This window comes from Scyliorhinus canicula, chromosome 9 (genome assembly GCF_902713615.1).
Source record: "Scyliorhinus canicula chromosome 9, sScyCan1.1, whole genome shotgun sequence".
In the NCBI taxonomy this organism is placed as follows: Eukaryota; Metazoa; Chordata; class Chondrichthyes; order Carcharhiniformes; family Scyliorhinidae; genus Scyliorhinus; species Scyliorhinus canicula.
The window spans coordinates 1571672-1588952 of NC_052154.1; the positions used below are offsets into that span (position 1 = coordinate 1571672).

The 17281-nt window shown below is 52.2% G+C and overlaps 1 protein-coding gene across 4 annotated transcripts in view; it reads left to right on the forward strand.

The window, feature by feature from the left end:
- Positions 1 to 17281, forward strand: part of kiaa0513 (KIAA0513 ortholog) — a 102140-nt gene that overhangs the window by 41191 nt on the left and 43668 nt on the right. Inside the window, exon 1 of one of the 4 annotated variants that reach the window (XM_038806174.1) lies at positions 12073 to 12167. The exons of the other annotated variants lie outside the window; for them this stretch is intronic. The gene's annotated coding sequence lies outside the window, so the exon portion shown is untranslated. Of the gene's footprint in view, positions 1 to 12072; positions 12168 to 17281 lie in introns of those variants that run through there. 4 annotated transcript variants of the gene reach the window in all.

Sequence of the window (17281 nt, forward strand, 5' to 3'; positions counted from 1 at the left end):
GAGGAATATCGGGAAAGTAGGACAAATCTCAAGCGCGCAATAAAGAGGCTAAAAGGGATCATGAAATATCTTTGGCTAACAGGGTTAAGGAAAATCCCAAAGCCTTTTATTCGTATATAAGGAGCAAGAGGGTAACTAGAGAAAGGATTGGCCCACTCAAAGACAAAAGAGGGAATTTATGCGTGGAGTCAGAGGAAATGGGTGAGATTCTTAATGAGTACTTTGCATCGGTATTCACAAAGGAGAGGGACATGATGGATGTTGAGGCTGGGGATGGATGTTTAAATACTCTAGGTCATGTCGACACACGGAAGGGGGAGGTTTTGGGTATTCTAAAAGGCATTAAGGTGGACAAGTCCCCAGGACCGGATGGGATCTATCCCAGGTTACTGAGGGAAGCGAGGGACGAAATAGCTGGGGCCTTGACAGATATCTTTGCAGCATCCTTGAGCACGGGTGAGGTCCCGGAGGACTGGAGAATTGCTAATGTTGTCCCTTTGTTTAAGAAGGGTAGCAGGGATAATCCAGGGACTTATAGACCTGTGAGCTTGATGTCAGTGGTAGGCAAACTGTTGGAGAAGATACTGAGGGATAGGATCTATTCACATCTGGAAGAAAATAGATTTATCAGTGATAGGCAGCATGGTTTGGTGCAGGGAAGGTCATGTCTTACAAACCTAATAGAATTCTTTGAGGAAGGACGTTCTGTGTTGACTCCATTCTTGAGACCATACAGGAACAGCAAAGGTCATTGAGTCCATTGGCACATTCCCAAAGTTCTAAAAATACCCAGTCATGGGTTTGGACAGGAAAACCATGCAGTTCTCTGTGTACTTTCCAGCGATATCTCTCTCCACTACCTCCCCAGCCAGTCTGCTCCTTGTTCCACTCTTTGAAGTAGTTCAGACAAAATTGTTCAACAGTTTTTCTAAGACGCAGAAAATCTCCCACTCTAAGGAAGTGTTTTTCAAACTTTTTTCTCGGGACCTACTTTTGCCAACCGGCCAACCTTCGGGACCCATGCCACGACTGCTTACCTTTAATGCGAAAGGGAGCGTGTTTGGTCCTCATGATCTCATTCCAATCAGGTTCACAGGAGGAGAGGGCAATGTGCATATTAGGTGCTGGCTTCAGCCGGTTCCTTTGTGCCGTCTTCATCTTTATGAAAATGAAAAATCCAACCTCGCACATGTAGGTCACCGTGAAAGGCAATAGCAACAAAATGCTTGTTTTACTCAGCACTGGTTTCTCCTGGGAGATGCTACTCCGGCATGCTGACCACCTCATGGGCTTTTGGTGTGTTTTTAAGGTGCTATCACAGGTCAGGTACAGCAGTGTAGTCTTTATATTTGGAGCCAACTCTAAGTTAATAACTGACTCTGGGGTCTCAACCTCAAAGCAATTCTCTACCCACCAATTCCCTTTCAATATCTGAAGCTTCCCCTCTCATTTACCAGTATTACCCTGCATGTACCACACGTGGGCTTTGCATCTTATTTGAACTGGCACAATTGACAAAACCGTATCTCAAGAAATCATCTTGATACTGTTCTGTTCCTGAATTAAGATTCCTCTTTGCAGACTGTAAACCAGAGGCCCTGGAGCTCTGCACAGAGCTAACACTCGCACTGCTCTGTCCTGCCCTGGACTCTCCTGTGAAGCTCTCTCCAGCTGATTCTGTTGTGAGATCCTAGCCAGTAGGTATGCTGCCTATTTGTGCCTCTGGCCATCTCTTATTTGTAAGAAAATGTTTCATCTTCATAGTTCTCTTGCTTGGCTTGCCAGTGGAAGAAGCTCACCCTCGTGATTTGGCAGCAGGTACACACAGGGCGCTTAATGTCAAGCGTACATGGAGGACGCATGGTCTGCTCACTGCTGCTGCCTCTGGCTGGATGACTGCACTGCCTCACTTCCTTCTCATTTAAAGCAGTGGCCACCATTCTTAATACAAATGTCGGTAGCGGCCGTTGGGCGCTTCTCCGCGATCGGGATCACCATGGGAATGCTGCGACTGATCACTCAGCGACTTTCCAGACACCCGGCCACAGCCCAGCTGCGGGTCGCGACCCTCATTTTGTTCTAAAGGATAGAGCATTGATACCGTTGTTCCAGCCGCTGAGACTTGATGTTCTCTAAGTGGTGGTTTGTACAGGATCTTAACTGGGATAATAACACATCTAATTCTGCAAAACACACTTGCTATAACTTTATAAAACAAACATTGGTTCAATAGCTTGTTTGAACAATCTCCTGAAACTTTGGTATGCACTATTCCAACAGAAAGAAATATTCTGCTTGTCTCAGTGTGGGAAAAATGGGAAGACCTTTCCCAAGGTTGAGATTTGTACTCCCAGGCTATGCTGTGCCAGTTCTTCATTGCACCCTGTACACGGTTTAACGGTCAGTACATTTATTGTCAGACCAAGTAGTTTCCAGTTTATTTCCTGAGAGGTAGCGAATTTGGGCAGCACGGTAGCACAGTGGTTAGCACTATGGCTGCACAGCGCCAGGGTCCCAGGTTCGATTCCCGGCTTGGGTCACTGTCTGTGCGGAGTCTGCACGTTCTCCCCGTGTCTGCGTGGGTTTCCTCCGGGTGCTCCGGTTTCCTCCCACAAGTCCCGAAAGACGTGCTGTTAGGTGAATTGGACATTCTGACTTCTCCCTCTGTGTACCCGAACAGGCGCCGGAATGTGGCGACTAGGGGATTTTCACAGTAACTTCATTGCAGTGTTAATGTAAGCCTAGAACATAGAACAGTACAGCACAGAACAGGCCCTTCGTCCCTCGATGTTGTGCCGAACAATGATCACCCTACTCAAACCCACGTATCCACCCTATACCCGTAACCCAAAAACCCCCCCATTAACCTTACACTACGGGCAATTTAGCATGGCCAATCCACCTAACCCGCACATCTTTGGACTGTGGGAGGAAACCGGAGCACCTGGAGGAAACCCACACACACACAGGGAGGACGTGCAGACTCCACACAGACAGCGACCCAGCCGGGAATCGAACCCGGGACCCTGGAGCTGCGAAGCATCGATGCCAACCACCATGCCACCGTGAGGCCAACCTACTTGTGACATTAATATTATAATTTGTGGAACTCGGGTAAAATAAACTTTTACAGTCAGCTTTTCTGTTCCCTGCAAGCTTACACTAATACTATATTTGCCCCTTCTTAATCAATCCCTTGGTCCTCCTTTGCTGAATTCTAAACTGCTTCCAATCCTCAGACCTGGGGCGGCATTCTCCCCTACCCGGCATGATGGAGGGTCCCGGAGTAGGGGAGTGGCACCAACCACTCAGGGGTCGGGCCTCCCCAAAGGTGGGGAATTCTCCCCACCTTTGGGGGCCAGCCCCACGCCGGAGCGGTTGGCACCAGAAGACTGGCGCAAAGAACCGTCGCCCCCGGCAGCGGGGCTGGCCGAAAGGCTTTCGCCGGTCCGCGCATGCGCGATGTGGGGTTCTCTTCTGCCTCCTCCATGGCGAAGGCCGTGGCGGCCGCGGAGGAAAATAGAGCAGCCAGGGCACTGGCCCAAAGTCTGAGCGGGGGGCCCCGATCTCGGGCCAGGCCACCATGGGGGCACCCCCCCCGGGGTCCGATCGCCCCCCCCCCAGGACCCCGGGGCCCGCTCGCGCCGCTGATCCCGCCGTTCCAGAGGTGGTTTAAACCTCGGCGGCGGGAGAGGCCTCCCAGCGGCGGGACTTCGGCCCATCCGGGCCGGAGAATCACCGCAGGGGCCTCGCCGATCGGAGTGGTGAGATTCCTGCCCCCGCCACTTCCCGGGTGGCGGAGAATCTCTGCCACGGCGGGGGCGGGATTTTAGGCGGCCCCAGGCGATTCTCCGACCCTGCTGGGGGTCGGAGAATTTCGCCCCTGTTGTTGTTTTCTTGACCAATCCGTATGCTTCTTCCTTGGGACGATTACTATCTCTAATTTCCCTTGGAAGCCATGGGTTGGCCACCTTTCCTGTTTTATTTTTGTGCCAAACAGGAATGAACAATTGTTGCAGTTCCCCCTTGTGAATGTTTGCCATTGCCTATCCATTGTCATCCCTTTAAGTAACATTTTCCAGTCTATCATAGCCAACTCACACCATATATCATCATAGTTACCTTTATTAAGATTCAGGATCCTAGTCTCAGAATCAACTACTTCACTCTTCAACATGATGAAAAATTCCATCATATTATGTTCGCTCATCCCCAAGGGGTCCATAAGACTACAAGACATAGAAGCAGAATTAGGCCACTCGGCCCATCGAGTCTGCTCCGCCATTCAATCATTGCGGATATTTTCTCATCCCCATTCTCCTGCCTTCTCCCCATAACCCCTGATCCCCTTATTAATCAAGAACCTATCTATCTCTGTCTTAAAGACACTTAGTGATTTGGCCTCCACAGCCTTCTACGGCAAAGAGTTCCACAGATTCACCACCCTCTGGCTGAAGAAATTCCTCCTCATCTCTGTTTTAAAGGATCATCCCTTTAGTCTGAGATTGTGTCCTCTGGTTCTAGTTATTTCCACAAGTGGAAGCATCCACTCCACGTCCACTCTATCCAGGCCTCGCAGTATCCTGTAAGTTTCAATAAGATCCCCCCTCATCCTTCTAAACTCCAACGAGCACATACCCAGAGTCCTCAACCGTTCCTCATACGACAAGCTCTTCATTCCAGGGATCATTCTTGTGAACCTCCTCTGGACCCTTTCCAAGACCAGCACATCCTTCCTTAGATACGGGGCCCAAAACTGATCACAATACTCCAAATGGGGTCTGACCAGAGCCTTATACAGCCTCAGAAGTACATCCCAGGTCTTGTATTCTAGCCCTCTCGACATGAATGCCAATATTGCATTTGCCTTCCTAACTACCGACTGAACCTGCACATTAACCTTAAGAGAATTGTGAACAAGGGCTCCCAAGTCCCTTTGTGCTTCTGATTTCCTAAGCATTTCCCCATTTAGAAAACAGTCTATCCCTCCATTCCTCCTTTCAAAGTGCATAACCTCTCACTTTGTGGACATCTTCAGCCTCTCCCTACACCGCTCCGAGGTCCCACCTACTTCATACCGGTGCGAAAGAAGAACGAGGCAACGTGCCTCAATGACTATCGTCCAGTGGCCTTGACATCGATTGTAGTGAAGTGCTTCGAGAGGTTGGTCATGAAACATTACAACTCCGTACTCCCAGAATGCCTTGATCCACAGCATACCGCTGCAACTGGTCCACAGCAGACACCATCTTCCTGGCCCTACACACATCCCGGGAGCATTGCGACAACAAGGACTCCGACGTCAGGCTCCTATTCATTGATTACAGCTCCGCCTTCAACACCATAATCCCAGCCAAGCTCATATCAAAGCTCCAAAACCTAGGACTTGACTCTCCACTCTGCAACTGGATCCTTGACTTTCTGACCAACAGACCACAGTCAGTAAGAATGAACACCAACACCTCCTCCACAATAGTCCTCAATACCGGGGCCCCGCAAGGCTGCGTACTTAGCCCCCTACTCTACTCCCTGTACACACACGACTGCGTGCCAAAGTTTGCTTCCATCTCCATCTACAAGTTTGCTGACGATACGACCGTAATGGATCAGATCTCGAACAACGATGAGTCCGAATACAGGAGGGAGATAGAGAACCTAGTGGAGTGGTGTAACTACAACAGTCTCTCCCTCAACGTCAGCAAAACTGAAAAGCTGGTCATTGACTTCAGGAAGCAAAGTACTGTACACACCCCTTTCTGCATCAACGGGGCCGAGGTGGAGATGGTTGACAGTTTCAAATTCCTAGGGGTGCACAGCACTGACAATCTATCCTGGTCCACCCACGTCGATGCTCCCACCAAGAAAGCACAACAGCGCCTATACGTCCTCAGGAAACTAAGGAAATTCGGCATGTCCACATTAACCCTTACCAACTTTTACAGATGCACCATAGAAAGCATCCTTTCAGGCTGCATCACAGCCTGGTATGGCAACTGCTCGGCCCAGGACCGCAAGAAACTTCAGAGAGTCGTGAACACTGCCCAGTCCATCACACAAACCCGCCTCCCATCCATTGACTCCATCTACACCTCCCGCTGCCAGGGGAAAGCGGGCAGGAGATACAAAAGTGTGAGAACACACACTAAGAGGTTCAAAAACAACTTCTTCCCCGCTGTTATCAGACTCCGAAACGACCCTCCTATGGACTGATCTGATCTCTTCACACAGCTTCTCCACCGAGTAGTACTACACTCCGTATGCTTCACCCAATGCCTGTGTCTATGTATTTACATTGTGTCTTTATGTTTGCTGTATTATGTATTTTCTTTTCAGTACACGTGACAATAAACAAGTCGTGTCACAAGTAGGCTTACATTAACAATGCAATACAGTTACTGTGAATGTACGGGCACTGGAGGGGGTGCAGAGGAGATTCTCTCGGTTGATTCCCGAGGTGAGAGGATTGGTTTATGAGGAGAGGTTGAGTAGACTGGGACTATACTCATTTGAATTTAGAAGGATGAGGGGGGATCATACAGAAACATAGAAAATTCTGAAGGGAATGCTCAAACCAGCAGCACTTCCTGCTCATGTGGTCACCGAGACTACACAGAACATCTCAGAATTCACACTCAAAGCATGGCTCCTCCAGTCTTCTGCAGAACTGTAATCGCTCATCCCTGGAACCATTCTCGTAAATCTCCTTTACCCTATCGAAAGTCATATCCATCTTAACGTTGATGTCCTGAATTGGGACCAGTACCCAAGCTTTTTGAATTTATTCATAGGGTGTGTGTCACCGGCAAGACCAGTTATTGCACATCCTAATTGCCCCTGGGATGGAGGTGTCTGTGGGATGGACGTAGGTGTGGGGTGGAGGTAGGTGTGGGATGGAGGTGTCTGTGGGATGGACGTAGGTGTGGGGTGGAGGGAGGTGTGGGATGGAGGTGACTGTGGGATGGAGGGAGGTGTGGGATGGAGGTGTCTGTGGGATGGACGTAGGTGTGGGGTGGAGGGAGGTGAGGGGTGGAGGTAGGTGTGGGATGGAGGTAGGTGAGGGGTGGAGGTAGGTGTGGGATGGACGTAGGTGTGGGATGGAGGTAGGTGTGGGATGGAGGTAGGTGTGGGATGGAGGGAGGTGTGGGATGGAGGTAGGTGTGGGATGGAGGTAGGTGTGGGATGGAGGGAGGTGTGGGATGGAGGGAGGTGTGGGATGGAGGGAGGTGTGGGATGGAGGTAGGTGTGGGATGGAGGGAGGTGTGGATGGAGGTAGGTGTGGGATGGAGGGAGGTGTGGTATGGAGGGAGGTGAGGGATGGAGGGAGGTGTGGGGTGGAGGTAGGTGTGGGATGGAGGTAGGTGTAGGATGGAGGTAGGTTTGGGATGGAGGGAGGTGTGGGATGGAGGGAGGTGTGGGATGGAGGGAGGTGTGGGGTGGAGGTAGGTGTGGGATGGAGGTAGGTGTAGGATGGAGGTAGGTGTGGGATGGAGGTAGGTGTGGGATGGAGGTAGGTGTGGGATGGAGGTAGGTGAGGGATGGAGGTAGGTGTGGGATGGAGGTAGGTGTGGGATGGAGGTGACTGTGGGATGGAGGGAGGTGTGGGGTGGAGATAGGTGAGGGGTGGAGGTACGTGAGGGGTGGAGGTAGGTGAGGGATGGAGGTAGGTGAGGGATGGAGGTAGGTGTGGGGTGGAGGTAGGTGTGGGGTGGAGGTAGGTGTGGGATGGAGGTAGGTGTGGGATGTGGGTAGGTGTGGGATGGAGGTAGGTGTGGGATGGAGGTAGGTGTTGGATGGAGGTAGGTGTGGGATGGAGGTAGGTGTGGGGTGGAGGTAGGTGTGGGGTGGAGGTAGGTGTTGGATGGAGGTAGGTGAGGGATGGAGGTAGGTGTGGGATGGAGGTAGGTGTGGGATGGAGGTAGGTGTGGGATGGAGGGAGGTGTGGGATGGAGGTAGGTGTGGGATGGAGGGAGGTGTGGATGGAGGTAGGTGTGGGATGGAGGTAGGTGTGGGGTGGAGGTAGGTGTGGGGTGGAGGTAGGTGTGGGATGGAGGTAGGTGTGGGATGGAGGTAGGTGAGGGATGGAGGTAGGTGTTGGATGGAGGTAGGTGATGGATGGAGGGAGGTGAGGGATGGAGGTAGGTGTTGGATGGAGGTAGGTGAGAGATGGAGGTAGGTGTGGGATGGAGGTAGGTGTGGGATGGAGGTAGGTGTGGGATGGAGGGAGGTGTGGGATGGAGGTAGGTGTTGGATGGAGGGAGGTGTGGGTGGAGTTAGGTGTTGGATGGAGGTAGGTGTTGGACGGAGGGAGGTGTGGGATGGAGGTAGGTGAGGGATGGAGGTAGGTGTGGGGTGGAGGGAGGTGTTGGATGGAGGTAGGTGAGGGGTGGAGGTAGGTGTGGGATGGAGGGAGGTGTGGGATGGAGGGAGGTGTGGGGTGGAGGGAGGTGTGGGATGGAGGTAGGTGTGGGGTGGAGGTAGGTGTTGGATGGAGGTAGGTGTGGGGTGGAGGTAGGTGTGGGATGGAGGTAGGTGTGGGATGGAGGTAGGTGAGGGATGGAGGTAGGTGTTGGATGGAGGTAGGTGATGGATGGAGGGAGGTGAGGGGTGGAGGGAGGTGAGGGGTGGAGGTAGGTGTTGGATGGAGGTAGGTGAGGGGTGGAGGTAGGTGAGGGGTGGAGGTAGGTGTGGAGTGGAGGTAGGTGAGGGGTGGAGGTAGGTGAGGGGTGGAGGTAGGTGTGGGATGGAGGTAGGTGTCGGATGGAGATAGGGAGGGGTGGAGGTAGGTGAGGGATGGAGGGAGGTGTGGGATGGAGGGAGGTGAGGGATGGAGGTAGGTGAGGGATGGAGGGAGGTGTGGGATGGAGGGAGGTGAGGGATGGAGGTAGGTGTGGGATGGAGGTAGGTGTGGGGTGGAGGTAGGTGAGGGATGGAGGTAGGTGAGGGATAGAGGGAGGTGAGGGATGGAGGTAGGTGAGGGATGGGGGTAGGTGTTGGATGGAGGGAGGTGAGGGGTGGAGGTAGGTGTGGGATGGAGGGAGGTGTGGGATGGAGGTAGGTGTGGGATGGAGGTAGGTGTGGGATGGAGGTAGGTGTGGGATGGTGGTAGGTGTGGGATGGGGGTAGGTGAGGGACGGAGGGAGGTGAGGGATGGGGGTAGGTGAGGGATGGGGGTAGGTGTGGGATGGAGGTAGGTGTGGGATGGAGGTAGGTGAGGGATGGGGGTAGGTGAGGGACGGAGGGAGGTGAGGGATGGGGGTAGGTGAGGGATGGGGTAGGTGTGGGATGGAGGTAGGTGAGGGATGGAGGTAGGTGTGGGATGGAGGGAGGTGAGGGATGGATGTAGGTGAGGGATGGAGGTAGGTGAGGGATGGAGGGAGGTGAGGGATGGAGGTAGGTGAGGGACGGAGGGAGGTGAGGGATGGGGGTAGGTGTGGGATGGAGGTAGGTGAGGGATGGAGGTAGGTGTGGGATGGAGGTAGGTGTGGGATGGAGGGAGGTGAGGGATGGGGGTAGGTGTGGGATGGTGGTAGGTGTTGGATGGAGGTAGGTGTGGGATGGAGGTAGGTGAGGGATGGGGGTAGGTGTGGGATGGAGGTAGGTGAGGGATGGGGTAGGTGAGGGACGGAGGGAGGTGAGGGATGGGGGTAGGTGAGGGATGGGGGTAGGTGTGGGATGGAGGTAGGTGTGGGATGGAGGTAGGTGTGGGATGGAGGAAGGTGAGGGATGGGGGTACAGGCAGTGCTGTCAGGAGTGAATCCAGCTTTGATCCGGCTATAAGTGAGGTAATAATTCCAAGTTGGGATGTGTGTGGCCTGGAGGGAACCTTCCAGTTGTGTTGTTCCCCAACACCGATAATTATCTTCCTCAGTATTGATGGTTATTGAAGTGAGAGCATTGAGCTGTTGATTTGAATATTGTCGGGTTTGTACACACTGCAACCTCACTGTGTGAATGGTAATCAAAGGGAGCAGTCGATTTGAAAACCTTTCTTTCTGGACAAAGGCAATTTCAGAGTAATTTGTGTCAGAATCTGCCCAAAGGGAGATTTCCCCTGGGCTGGGCACAGTAAGAAATCTCCCAACACCAGGTTAAATTCCAACAGGGGTGTTTCAAACACGAGCTTTCAGAGCACTGCTCCTTCCTCAGCTCCGAAAGCTAGTGATTCAAAACAAAGCTGTTAGACTTTAACTTGGTGATGTAAGACTTCTTTCTGGGTTTATTGTTGTACTAACTCCTTGCTGCATCCTCCCTGACCGGTGATTATCTTTACTCGTCATGTACAGGAGGCTCTGAACAGGGCTTTCTGGTTGGAAAAGGTTTGAAACTTTTCAGAACACTTCCCTTGGAGATACAAAGTATAGAAACAATCCACTCGCCATGCCAGCTCTGTGATAGGAGAGATCAGGCACCTTCCCCTCTGTGATAGGAGAGATCAGGCACCTTCCCCTCTGTGATAGGAGAGATCAGGCACCTTCCCCTCTGTGATAGGAGAGATCAGGCACCTTCCCTCCCCCAATCCACTCGCCATGCCAGCTCTGTGATAGGAGAGATCAGGCACCTTCCCCTCTGTGATAGGAGAGATCAGGCACCTTCCCCTCTGTGATAGGAGAGATCAGGCACCTTCCCTCCCCCAATCCACTCGCCATGCCAGCTCTGTGATAGGAGAGATCAGGCACCTTCCCCTCTGTGATAGGAGAGATCAGGCACCTTCCCCTCTGTGATAGGAGAGATCAGGCACCTTCCCCTCTGTGATAGGAGAGATCAGGCACCTTCCCCTCTGTGATAGGAGAGATCAGGCACCTTCCCCTCTGTGATAGGAGAGATCAGGCACCTTCCCCTCTGTGATAGGAGAGATCAGGCACCTTCCCCTCTGTGATAGGAGAGATCAGGCACCTTCCCCTCTGTGATAGGAGAGATCAGGCACCTTCCCTCTGTGATAGGAGAGATCAGGCACCTTCCCTCTGTGATAGGAGAGATCAGGCACCTTCCCTCTGTGATAGGAGAGATCAGGCACCTTCCCTCTGTGATAGGAGAGATCAGGCACCTTCCCCTCTGTGATAGGAGAGATCAGGCACCTTCCCCTCTGTGATAGGAGAGATCAGGCACCTTCCCTCTGTGATAGGAGAGATCAGGCACCTTCCCCTCTGTGATAGGAGAGATCAGGCACCTTCCCCTCTGTGATAGGAGAGATCAGGCACCTTCCCTCTGTGATAGGAGAGATCAGGCACCTTCCCTCCCCCAATCCACTCGCCATGCCAGCTCTGTGATAGGAGAGATCAGGCACCTTCCCTCTGTGATAGGAGAGATCAGGCACCTTCCCCTCTGTGATAGGAGAGATCAGGCACCTTCCCCTCTGTGATAGGAGAGATCAGGCACCTTCCCTCCCCCAATCCACTCGCCATGCCAGCTCTGTGATAGGAGAGATCAGGCACCTTCCCCTCTGTGATAGGAGAGATCAGGCACCTTCCCCTCTGTGATAGGAGAGATCAGGCACCTTCCCCTCTGTGATAGGAGAGATCAGGCACCTTCCCCTCTGTGATAGGAGAGATCAGGCACCTTCCCCTCTGTGATAGGAGAGATCAGGCACCTTCCCTCTGTGATAGGAGAGATCAGGCACCTTCCCTCTGTGATAGGAGAGATCAGGCACCTTCCCTCTGTGATAGGAGAGATCAGGCACCTTCCCTCTGTGATAGGAGAGATCAGGCACCTTCCCCTCTGTGATAGGAGAGATCAGGCACCTTCCCTCCCCCAATCCACTCGCCATGCCAGCTCTGTGATAGGAGAGATCAGGCACCTTCCCCTCTGTGATAGGAGAGATCAGGCACCTTCCCCTCTGTGATAGGAGAGATCAGGCACCTTCCCCTCTGTGATAGGAGAGATCAGGCACCTTCCCCTCTGTGATAGGAGAGATCAGGCACCTTCCCTCCCCCAATCCACTCGCCATGCCAGCTCTGTGATAGGAGAGATCAGGCACCTTCCCCTCTGTGATAGGAGAGATCAGGCACCTTCCCCTCTGTGATAGGAGAGATCAGGCACCTTCCCTCCCCCAGCCCGGTAATTGTGACAGATTCCTCCTCCCCCTGGAGGCAGACGTGTTCCCCTCTCTGCTTCGCCTCTTATTCAGCTGCTGAGAGGCTGGGGACGTGCTGGCCTCCCACAAACTGCAGGTACAGAATGCCCACCGAGGCACACATTCTTTTACATGTCAGAGTTGAGTTTATTGTGTAGTTGCCGGGTGGATGTGTTATTCTGTTTGTTATTCAGTCTGTGAGTTTCTGTCTTTGAACTTTTGGCTCCTCCCCTCTCCCTGTCGCTCTCTCTCTCTCTCTCTCCCTGTCGCTCTCTCTCTCTCTCTCTCTGTCCCTCTCTGTCCCTCTCCCTGTCGCTCTCTCTCTCTCTCTCTGTCCCTCTCTGTCCCTCTCCCTGTCGCTCTCTCTCTCTGTCCCTCTCTGTCCCTCTCCCTGTCTCTCTCTCTCTCTCTCCCTGTCGCTCTCTCTCTCTCTCTCTGTCCCTCTCTGTCCCTCTCCCTGTCGCTCTCTCTCTCTCTCTCTGTCCCTCTCTGTCCCTCTCCCTGTCGCTCTCTCTCTCTCTCCCTGTCTCTCTCTGTCCCTCTCTGTCCCTCTCCCTGTCGCTCTCTCTCTCTCTCTCTGTCCCTCTCTGTCCCTCTCCCTGTCGCTCTCTCTCTCTCTCTCTCTCCCTGTCGCTCTCTCTCTCTCTCTCTGTCCCTCTCTGTCCCTCTCCCTGTCGCTCTCTCTCTCTCTCTCTGTCCCTCTCTGTCCCTCTCCCTGTCGCTCTCTCTGTCCCTCTCTGTCCCTCTCCCTGTCGCTCTCTCTCTCTCTCTCTCTCCCTGTCGCTCTCTCTCTCTCTCTCTGTCCCTCTCTGTCCGTCTCCCTGTCTCTCTCTCTCTCTCTCTCTCTCTCTCCCTGTCGCTCTCTCTCTCTCTCCCTGTCGCTCTCTCTCTCTCTCCCTGTCTCTCTCTGTCCCTCTCCCTGTCTCTCTCTCTCTCCCTGTCTCTCTCTGTCCCTCTCCCTGTCTCTCTCTGTCCCTCTCCCTGTCTCTCTCTGTCCCTCTCCCTGTCTCTCTGTCTCACTCTATCTTCTCTGTCTCTGTCCCTCTTCTCTCTCTCTCTCTTTTCTCCCTCTCTCTGTCCAACACAGACAGGGGTATAGATCCATACAGCACAGACAGGGGTATAGAGCCATACAGCACAGACAGGGGTATAGAGCCATACAGCACAGACAGGGGTATAGAGCCATACAGCACAGACAGGGGTATAGATCCATACAGCACAGACAGGGGTATAGAGCCATACAGCACAGACAGGGGTATAGAGCCATACAGCACAGACAGGGGTATAGAGCCATACAGCACAGGCAGGGGTATAGAGCCATACAGCACAGACAGGGGTATAGAGCCATACAGCACAGACAGGGGTATAGAGCCATACAGCACAGACAGGGGTATAGAGCCATACAGCACAGACAGGGGTATAGAGCCATACAGCACAGACAGGGGTATAGAGCCATACAGCACAGACAGGGGTATAGAGCCATACAGCACAAACAGGGGTATAGAGCCATACAGCACAGACAGGGGTATAGAGCCATACAGCACAGACAGGGTATAGAGCCATACAGCACAGACAGGGGTATAGAGCCATACAGCACAGACAGGGGTATAGAGCCATACAGCACAGACAGGGGTATAGAGCCATACAGCACAGACAGGGGTATAGAGCCATACAGCACAGACAGGGGTATAGAGCCATACAGCACAGACAGGGGTATAGAGCCATACAGCACAGACAGGGGTATAGAGCCATACAGCACAGACAGGGGTATAGAGCCATACAGCACAGACAGGGGTATAGAGCCATACAGCACAGACAGGGGTATAGAGCCATACAGCACAGACAGGGGTATAGAGCCATACAGCACAGACAGGGGTATATAGCCATACAGCACAGACAGGGGTATAGAGCCATACAGCACAGACAGGGGTATGGAGCCATACAGCACAGACAGGGGTATAGAGCCATACAGCACAGACAGGGGTATAGAGCCATACAGCACAGACAGGGGTATAGAGCCATACAGCACAGGCAGGGGTATAGAGCCATACAGCACAGGCAGGGGTATAGAGCCATACAGCACAGACAGGGGTATAGAGCCATACAGCACAGACAGGGGTATAGAGCCATACAGCACAGACAGGGGTATAGAGCCATACAGCACAGACAGGGGTATAGAGCCATACAGCACAGACAGGGGTATAGAGCCATATAGCACAGACAGGGGTATAGAGCCATACAGCACAGACAGGGGTATAGAGCCATACAGCACAGACAGGGGTATAGAGCCATACAGCACAGACAGGGGTATAGAGCCATACAGCACAGACAGGGGTATAGATCCATACAGCACAGACAGGGGTATAGAGCCATACAGCACAGACAGGGGTATAGAGCCATACAGCACAGACAGGGGTATAGAGCCATACAACACAGGCAGGGGTATAGAGCCATACAACACAGACAGGGGTATAGAGCCATACAGCACAGACAGGGGTATAGAGCCATACAGCACAGACAGGGGTATAGAGCCATACAGCACAGACAGGGGTATAGAGCCATACAGCACAGACAGGGGTATAGAGCCATACAGCACAGACAGGGGTATAGAGCCATACAACACAGACAGGGGTATAGAGCCATACAGCACAGACAGGGGTATAGAGCCATACAGCACAGACAGCGAGGGTATAGAGCCATACAGCACAGACAGGGGTATAGAGCCATACAGCACAGACAGGGGTATAGAGCCATACAGCACAGACAGGGGTATAGAGCCATACAGCACAGACAGGGGTATAGAGCCATACAGCACAGACAGGGGTATAGAGCCATACAGCACAGACAGGGGTATAGAGCCATACAGCACAGACAGGGGTATAGAGCCATACAGCACAGATAGGGGTATAGAGCCATACAGCACAGACAGGGGTATAGAGCCATACAGCACAGACAGGGGTATAGAGCCATACAGCACAGACAGGGGTATAGAGCCATACAGCACAGACAGGGGTATAGAGCCATACAGCACAGACAGGGGTATAGAGCCATACAGCACAGACAGGGGTATAGAGCCATATAGCACAGACAGGGGTATAGAGCCATACAACACAGACAGGGGTATAGAGCCATACAGCACAGACAGGGGTATAGAGCCATACAGCACAGACAGGGGTATAGAGCCATACAGCACAGACAGCGAGTGTATAGAGCCATACAGCACAGACAGGGGTATAGAGCCATACAGCACAGACAGGGGTATAGAGCCAGACAGCACAGACAGGGGTATAGAGCCATACAGCACAGAGAGGGGTATAGAGCCATACAGCACAGACAGGGGTATAGAGCCATACAGCACAGACAGGGATATAGAGCCATACAGCACAGACAGGGGTATAGAGCCATACAGCACAGACAGGGGTATAGAGCCATACAGCACAGACAGGGGTATAGAGCCATACAGCACAGACAGGGGTATAGAGCCATACAGCACAGACAGGGGTATAGAGCCATACAGCACAGAACAGGCCCTTCGGCCCACAATGTTGTGCGGAACCTTTGTCCTAGATTAAGAACAAAATAATCTACACCCCATCATTCTACCCTAATCCATGTACCTATCCATTAGCTGGTTGAAGGTCCCTAATGTTTCCGACTCAACTACTTCCACAGGCAGTGCATTCCATGCCCCCACTATTCTCTGGGTAAAGAACCTATCTCTGACATCCCCCACTAGGCTAAATCGCTGGCTTTTAAAGCAGACCAAGGCAGGCCAGCAGCACGGTTCGATTCCCGTAACAGCCTCCCCGAACAGGCGCCGGAATGTGGGGACTAGGGGCTTTTCACAGTAACTTCATTGAAGCCTACTCGTGACAATAAGCGATTCTCATTTTCATTTTCATATCTTCCACCATTTACCTTAAATTTATGTCCCCTTGTAATGGTGTGTTCCACCCGGGGAAAAAGTCTCTGACTGTCTACTCTATCTATTCCCCTGATCATCTTATAAACCTCTATCAAGTCGCCCCTCATCCTTCTCCGTTCTAATGAGAAAAGGCCTAGCACCCTCAACCTTTCCTCGTAAGACCTACTCTCCATTCCAGGCAACATCCTGGTAAATCTCCTTTGCACCTTTTCCAAAGCTTCCACATCCTTCCCAAAATGAGGCGACCAGAACTGCACACAGTACTCCAAATGTGGCCTGACCAAGGTTTTGTACAACTGCATCATCACCTCATGGCTCTTAAATTCAATCCCTCTGCTAATGAACGCTAGCACACCATTGGCCTTCTTCACAGCTCTATCCACTTGAGTGGCAACTTTCAAAGATCTATGAACATAGACCCCGATCTCTTTGCTCCTCCAATTGCCAAGAACCCTACTGTTAACCCCGTATTCCTCATTCATATTTGTCCTTCCAAAATGGACAACCTCACACTTTTCAGGGTTAAACTCCATCTGCCACTTCTCAGCCCAGCTCTGCATCCTATCTATGTCTCTTTGAAGCCGACAACAGCCCTCCTCACTGTCCACAACTCCACCAATCTTCGTATCGTCTGCAAATTTACTGACCCACCCTTCAACTCCCTCATCCAAGTCGTTAATGAAAATCACAAACAGCAGAGGACCCAGAACTGATCCCTGCGGTACGCCACTGATAACTGGGCTCCAGGCTGAATATTTGCCATCCACCACAACTCTCTGTCTTCTATCGGTTAGCCAGTTTGTTATCCAACTGGCCAAATTTCCCACTATCCCATGCCTCCTTACTTTCTGCAAAAGCTTACCATGGGGAACCTTATCAAATGCCTTACTAAAATCCATGTACACTACATCCACTGCTTTACCTTTATCCACATGCTTGGTCACCTCCTCAAAGAATTCAATAAGACTTGTGAGGCAAGACCTAGCCCTCACAAATCCGTGCTGACTATCCCTAATCAAGCAGTGTCTTTCCAGATGCTCAGAAATCCTATCCCTCAGTACCCTTTCCATTACTTTGCCTATCACCGAAGTAAGACTAACTGGCCTGTAATTCCCAGGGTTATCCCGATTCCCTTTTTTGAACAGGGGCACGACATTCGCCACTCTCCAATCCCCTGGTACCACCCCTGTTGACAGTGAGGACGAAAAGATCATTGCCAACGGCTCTGCAATTTCATTTCTAGCTTCCCATAGAATCCTTGGATATACCCGTCAGGCCCGGGGGAC